Consider the following 7,960-nt stretch of genomic DNA (forward strand, 5'->3'; position numbering starts at 1 on the left):
AATGGCTTAAGTGATCTTCCTTTACAAACCATGGTATATCAGATTTTATCACTGCCTTAATTTCTTTATAATCCTGATCAACAATTCCAGCAACACCTTGAGAATTTAGGTTGGACTTTCCTAATAAACATCCTATAGTTCTTTTAGGTAGCAGACACAAGTTACCGCTCTTAATAACTTCTGATTTAATCACAACTTTGGGCTTTTCTTCACAACTCTGATCATCTCCAGTATCAATTTGAATTCCTTGAGTACTTAGGTTAAATCTTCCTGATAGAAACTGTATTACGATTTCAATAAGAGGCTCCTGCTCTGTAGAATCAACAAACTGGTGTGAGGGTGTCTGAGCCTTTTCAAGCCAACTGCAGTGAGAATGGAGAGTGGGCTTTTGCCTGTTTGGCTAGGTCTGGTCTCCTGCTGTGAGACTGGGTGATAACTGAAATTTCGCTCTAAGATCTTCTTTGGTCATGTAGGCAGACCCCTTGCCTCTCATGCTCTGCTGGGTGGGGTCTGGATCAAGCTCCTTCCTCTATTTTCCCTCCGGAAAGCCTTTGCTAATGGCAGTCCTTTATTGTTGAATTTTGAATGGCATTGACTCACCCAATGAGTTCCCTTCCTACAGCGGGGGCAGAGTTCAGGTTCTTTTAAATCCAATCTCGATGGCCCCGATCATGTTCAAACACAGGCTGCAACTTGCTTTCAGTGGCTAGGCTGACTGTCTTGCCCTGCCTACAATCTCTTTGCAGATGACCTGTCTTCCCACAACTATAGCACTTTCTTGTAGGTCTGATATAATTTGCCAATGCAGCTGCCATGAAGTTGGCTTTGTATTCCTCTGTCTCCACATTCCTGCATATTCTGAGATAATCTAGCAGTGTGCCCCATTCCCTGTAGGGACGCAAGGCATTTTTACAGTGTTTATTAGAGAAATTATAAGATAGTTTACGCACTAGGTCTCTTATTGCCTGGACATTTTCCAGGCATTTGTAAATAGCATCTTCCAGATAGGACACAAAGTCAGCATAAGATTCATCATTCCGCTGTCTTATAGCTGTGTAACTTGGCTTTCTCTCTTCTGATGGAATTATCTTTTCCCAGGCACTTAGCAAACTTCACGTATCTGTCTTATTGTCTGTTCAGTAAACTGTAGTTGAAACTCAACTGTGATATAATTCTCATCCCCTAGCAATTGATGAATTCCTATATCTATGCCCCCTCCTGCATTCTTGAATCCTTGTGAAAAGGCTGCTTCCTTCCATAGCATTTGAAATTGCAAACATTCTGAAGAGTAAACACAAATTTTCGCTAAAGCTCTCCAGTCTGTATGGGTCCAGCTCTAGGACTCTGCTAAAGCCCTTATCATGCTAATTACAAAATGTGAGTCTGGGCCATAATAATTGACTGCCTGCTTGAGATCTTTTAGCAACTGAAGGGGAAAGGCACTGTGAATGCCTTGTGGGTGTTTCCCACAAGGCTGTCTGTTAACAACTCTAGCAGGATAAGATATTCTACATTCTAAATCTCCTTCTTCTGCAATTCCTCTTTCTACTCTTGAAAGTAAAGGTGCTTTCCTATACTTCGCTTCTTTGCTTTTATTCTCTGAGCTGGACTTCTCAACCTGCTTCTCAACCACTTCCTGAACTTCATCTTCTGTGTTAGCTCTCCCAGTTTGCATTTCTTTGGAGCTAATCTCTACCTCCAGCACTGGCTTGCTTGCTTGTTTTACAATCTCTGGTCTTTCTTACACTAAATTCCAGCAGGGGGAGCACGAGCTTTTACTATGTCCCCTTCTGACTCAGGCTTAGTTTTTTCAGCTCTGCCTAAAATCTTCTCATCTGCCTGAAACCCATTCTGACTGCTTCTCACCTGATTTAAGTTTGGGTATCTTAGACGTTCCTCACTACTCTGCTGGTTCTGTTTCTTTGCTTTCCCTGCCTTTGAAAGCAAGGGAGCTTCTTGGGATTGCTTAATAGCCTGGCTTTGGGTCTTGGAATCTGCTGCCTCTAGTACTTTATCACCTTTAAACCTTCGGAGGCTGCAGTCCCCCGAGGACATATAGGCTTTGACCTTGAGTTTCCTTTTAGAATCAGAGGCCTTGCACAACAAATCAATCCCTGCTCTTTCAGTTTTTCCTAAAATTTCATAACGTAAATTATGCTCATTTAAAGAGACTTTAGCTTGCTTTTCTAGATTTGAGTAGACACAAGACTTCTCAATACACTGATAATCCTCATTCTCTTCCTCCTGCCAAGGTACTAAAACCATCTTAACTTGAACCCACAGAGACCACATCTCCATGGGGATACTCTCCCCATCTCTGTGTGCTTTCTTTACGTTTACAATGACCTCCTCCCAGGTCTCTAGATTGAAAGTTCATTCCTCTGGGAACCATGGATTATACCTTTTTACTACTTTTAGAAAACATTGCATCTTTTTCTTCGTTACTTTTACACCCTGTCTTTTCAGTAAGTGGATGAGTGTACTACCATAAGTTTCAGGTTTACTTTTGCCTTGCCCCATTGTCCTCTTTAAAATACTCATTCACTCTTTCCACTATTTACCTGCCAATCCCCACACCGGATCCTCACTTCACACAATTGTCTATTCACTCTACATTCCGGTGGGGCCGTACAATTGCTACATGGGGTATAACTCATATTGCCACACGATGGGCGCCTTTTGTAATAGGAGGTGGGGGGATCCAGCCTCCCACCACTAACCACAAGTTCAGTAAGCACAATTGTATGGTTGAGATATAAATATATATATAAAAGTCATCATGAGAGATAAAAGAGATATTGCAATAATGGAGTCAGACACATTTTATGGCAGCATGCTCACAGAATTGCAAAGGGTGGAGAATTGTCAAAAAGAGGCTACGAGAGACTTGGAAGAGATTGCTCTCACAGTAGATGGTCTACAACAAAGATTTTCTTGCCATCTTGGAGTCAGTTGAGATTGAAGACGAGATGCAAGTCTTCTAAATTCAAGGGTCATGCCCTCAGGACATGTAGCAAGTCAGTCCTCCAGAAAGAAATGGTGCTCTATGGCCTGTCCTTAGAGTGACCAGGTGATAACAATGGCACATGGCCTATCGTAAGGACTTAGTCCACATCATGTGGCTCACCTACCACACAGAGAACAATGGTTGAGCAGTGAGGGGTCCTGTTAATCCTCATAGAAACTTCTCAGTGGAGGCAGGATTGCTATTATCTCTATTTTCTAAAAGGGGAAACTTAATAACAGAACATTTCATAATTTTACCAACTCTGCACAGATAATAAAAAGCCACGTTGGGATTTGCATACAAAATGTCTGATTCTAGGCTCACCATACACCATCCTAACCCATAAAAACTGCTAGCAAAATTGTGTTCAGAGACTTTAAGGGATAGACTCAATGAAATGCTGTTACCAAGGGGTGGGTCCAGGTCTCCAGCGATTCCTAAAACCACCCTACATAGCTTGAGGTTATTGCTGTTGTTATATGCTATTGAGTCAACTCTGCCTTATGGCAATGGTATATGTAACAGCATAAGACATTGCCTGGTCCTGCATCTGTGTTGATGACAGGGGTGTGTATGACTCTGTTGTTGCAGCTGTGGGATATAAAAAGGCTTTTCCCAGTTTGTCTCCCCAAAATATATGCCATACCGAAGAGGCCAACATATGGTGGGAGGTCAGTTGTTTGGAGATATTCTCCCTAAAGACATTCAACCAGTCAGAACAATCAGACCCTATTGTCTGTCCTGCCATAGGTGGGGCCCACGCCCTGCTGTTAAGGACAGTGGATTGCTTTCCTGATGGAGAGCTCAGATTAGTCAAACCAGCTCAGTGACAACCAAGGTTAGGCTGCTATCCTGAATCTAGGATCCTCCCATCTTGTCACATGTATACCCCTAATCCCTCCTCTTTCAATTATGTGTACAGCCGAAGATCGTCCCCCTCAATATTGCCTATCATACAACCCCTTCCTGTGACATATGTAGTTACCTATAATCAAGGGACTTGCACATCCCCCAAGTATATATAAGCCTTGGTTAGAAATAAATCCCCCTCTTTCCTACCCTCTCCTCCACCCGCACAGACCTGACTGCTGATATCATGACTATCCAGGAGGTGAAAATGCTACCATGAAATGTGTCTGACTCCTTTATTTCACTCTCTCTACTATCTCTTTTATTCTCTGTGACTTTACTATAATTTTATATATTACAACCGTACAATTACACCTATGGACCCATGATACAATGTTAGGGGCTGGTCTCCTCTGACATCAACCCACATCATGGAGGGTTTCCATCCTGTTCACTGACCTGCCACTTGACCAAACATGATGTTCTTTTCTAGCAACTGGTCTTTCTTGATGATGTGTTAAAATGAGTGAAAAGAGGTCTCACCATACATGCTTTTAAGGAAAATTCAATGACAATGAATACAACAGAATTTTAAAACTAGGTCATCCTTTGTCCTACAGTTAACCGTCCTATGAGTATTCAATGGAATAAAGAGTACAGCGATTACAAAATTCCCTAAGACCTGCTCTTCCCAGAACCTGGGAATGCAAATGGTAAAATCGCTTGCCTGCTCTATCCTAACCCTCACCCTCTAACCCCGGCAGTATGGCACAGGAAGGTTTAACTTTGGAAACCGAGCACCCAGCACCCTAATCCTGGGGAAACCACTTTCCATCCTTATCAACTTGGACAAGTCACCTCAATCCCCTCTCTTCCCTGGTGACAGCATACTGGTGATAACGGGGTTGTTGGATGACCCAGGGCCCTCATGCAAGAAAGGAGCTCAGAACAGTGCTCTTCATGCACTGAGTGCCTCAGAGGGCTGATTCTTATTGTTTTAATGTCATTACCAAAGACCTGCTGGACCAAGCTCAAATACTGCTGTTCATTTGTGCCTTCACGTAGCCTGCTTGGCATCATCAGACCTACTTCTTTTCTTTTCTGCTGTTCTTTCTTTTTGTTCTAAAAGGGATGTTGTTGTTATTTGGTTACACTGAGAAAATTCCAACTCATAGTGGCTGTGGCACTTACATAATCTGGTGTCAACTTGAGACTATTAAGAGTAAAGGGGTGGAGTTGAGCCTGTCAATCAGGTCACAGCTTGAGGACCTCATTTGGAGGTTCTACGGAGATAAATAGCTCACTGGAGACCAGACCCACACTCTCTGATACACATTCCTATTCACAGGCCACATGGAGCTACGCCAATGAAGCCAGAGCCCTAGAGCTGGGGGAGTCACAGGAAGACCCACACCAGTGCTGAGATACCTTAACTGCCACTGGATCCACAAGACTTTCCACCTACTGGCCTGTGGTCTTCTTACATTTGGCATCATTGCATATGTTGTGTGAGTCCAAAGAGGAATTTATAGACTGGTATCAGACATATGGGCTAATATCAGATTTAAGGACTTGGACTGGAGTAGGCTGGGATATTTTCTTAATATACAATTACTCTTTGATATAAAGCTCTTTCTTACACAGATATGAGTGTCTATGAATGTGTTTCTCTAGCCAACCAAGACTAACACAGTGACCCTATGCACAACAGAAAAAAATACCTTGTGCTCCTGCACCATAGTCACAATTATGCTTAGGTTGGAGCCAATTTCTGCAGCCACTGTATCGATCCATCTTGTCCAGGGTCTTCCTCTTTTTCTCTGCTCCTTTATCAAGCATGATATCCTCCAGGAGCTGGTCCCTCCTGATAACATGTCCAAAGCATTTGGGAAAAAGTTTAGCCATCCTTACTTCTAAGGAGCATTCTAGATGTACTTCTGAAAAGACAGATTTGTTTGTGGGGTTTTTTTGGCAGTTCGTGGTACTTTCAGTATTCTTTGCCAGCACTATAACTCAAATGCATCAATTCTTCTTTGGTCTTCCTTATTCACATGCCTTGAATAAGGAGGAGATTGAAGATATGGATTGAGTCAGGTGCACCTGAGTCCCCTATGTACCATCTTTGCTTTTCAACACTTTAAAGAGATCTTGTGCACCACATTTACCCAATGAAAGGTGTCATTGATTGTGGATCCAAGCAAGATGAAATTCTTGATAACTTCAATCTTTTCTCTATTTATCATGATGTTACCTATGGGTCCAGTGGTGAAGATTTTTGTTTTCTTTACGTTAAGTTGTAATCCATATAGAAGGCTGCAATTAGACTTCTGGCAATATGATAACTGAGTAACACGTACCAAAGGGATTCTGCAGTGCAACACAGTCACTGAGAGGGAAATTCCACATTGGCAGGTCACAGGAGGGGCATCATAAAGATACATAGGCACAGATCCACTAGGTTTTGAGGAGCTGGGGGATTTTGGCTTACCACGGTGGAGGCTGCCTAGGAGTTAACCTTTGCCCCATCACTGTCTTGGCCAAAGTGGGGATCACTTAGAGGGCCTTATCTCAACACAGCCCAAGGGCTTTATCTCAACACAGCTACAGCTTGCTGACACCTCAGGGCAGGGTTGAAACCCCTCCAGCCCCAAGGACAGGGTTTGGGGTTCAGCTATATTGTTGCTTTTGTTTCCCTTTCTTCTCTCTTTCCCCCCACAGTCTCAGTGAACTCGGTTTTCTTCTTTTTTTCCTTTTCCTCTTCCCATTTTTCTCACATTCCACTGCCCACCTCCAGGCCACTCCCTTTAGCCTATGTCATTTATGCCTTCCCTCTATCCAGCTGGGGGAGCTCCACCCTATGCAGCATAACCCAAGGCTGGGGATAGCCTGCCCACCTTCCTCAGGAGGAAATCCAGCCTGCATGGCTGGGGGAGCTACTACCCATCTGACTGAGGGAACTACCTTCTGTCTGCTGTAGTACCTCACACAGCCTCAGACAGCTTGGCCAACACTTGCCAACATTCCATGCTGGTGTGGGAACTTCTGCCCAACTTCTTCAGCAATCTACCTGACCAAGGAAATTCCACCCACCATTTGTGGTGCTCTACACCAAAGTGGGCTCACCCACCTGCCTTCTGTAGCACTCCTGCTGCAGCAGGCACCCCAACACACCCTCTGGGCACTCCAAGTTTCCATGGGCCACATCAGCATGGCTTCTTGTGAGATCACCCAGTGCAGATCGTCCTCAAGGGTCCACAACTACCCAACCAGTATCCCCTGAGATGACCATCCAACTTGCCCTCTGGTAATAGAATACTGGTTGACTAGGGAAAGAGTGAAACCACAGGAGGATAAAGTGATAGGCCAATTCCATAGTGCAATTAGCTGCAGGCAATTCGAGGAAGCATTCCTAAGAGTGTACAAGAGAGATCCCAGTGATCTTTGACTCTCTGGAAAACAGCACCCAGCTCCTCTAAAACAACACAACGCAAAGAGCAATCAGCCCCAACGACTTCAACGAAAAAAAACAGGAGAAACAAAAGGCAATGGCAGAAGATGTCCTGCACCTAACACCATGCATAGAAGAAGCAGACATTGATCTGCCACAGAAAGAAATTTTCAGAATTCTGCTTGGAGTCATACAAGATAAGAGGGAAACAATACAGAAAAGGGATGAAATGATAAAGGAGATAAAGACCATACACCAAAGAAATACAAGAGGTTAGGGAGGCGATAACAAAACACAGTAGCAGACTCACGGACTTTGCCAACTGACTGGAAGAGGCAGAGAGCCGCACTAGAGGTCTGTACTATAATGAATTTAACAACTAGGAAGACATGGACAAATTCTTGGAAAAACAATCCCTCCTAGATTATCCCCAATTGATGTCAAGAATTTCAACAAACCCATAGAAGTGGAAGAAATAGACAAGGTTATTAAGGGATTGCCAACAAAACAATCCCCTGAACCAGATGGCTTCACAAGAGAATTCTACCAAGCATTCAGGGAAAAACTGACACCAATCCCACACAAACTCTTCCAGAACATAGGAAAAGACAGCAAACTCCCAAATTCCTTCTGATACCAAAACAACCAGACAACAA

Source organism: Echinops telfairi, unplaced genomic scaffold (assembly GCF_000313985.2).
Source record: "Echinops telfairi isolate 266 unplaced genomic scaffold, ASM31398v2 ScPeMD7_23;HRSCAF=83, whole genome shotgun sequence".
In the NCBI taxonomy this organism is placed as follows: Eukaryota; Metazoa; Chordata; class Mammalia; order Afrosoricida; family Tenrecidae; genus Echinops; species Echinops telfairi.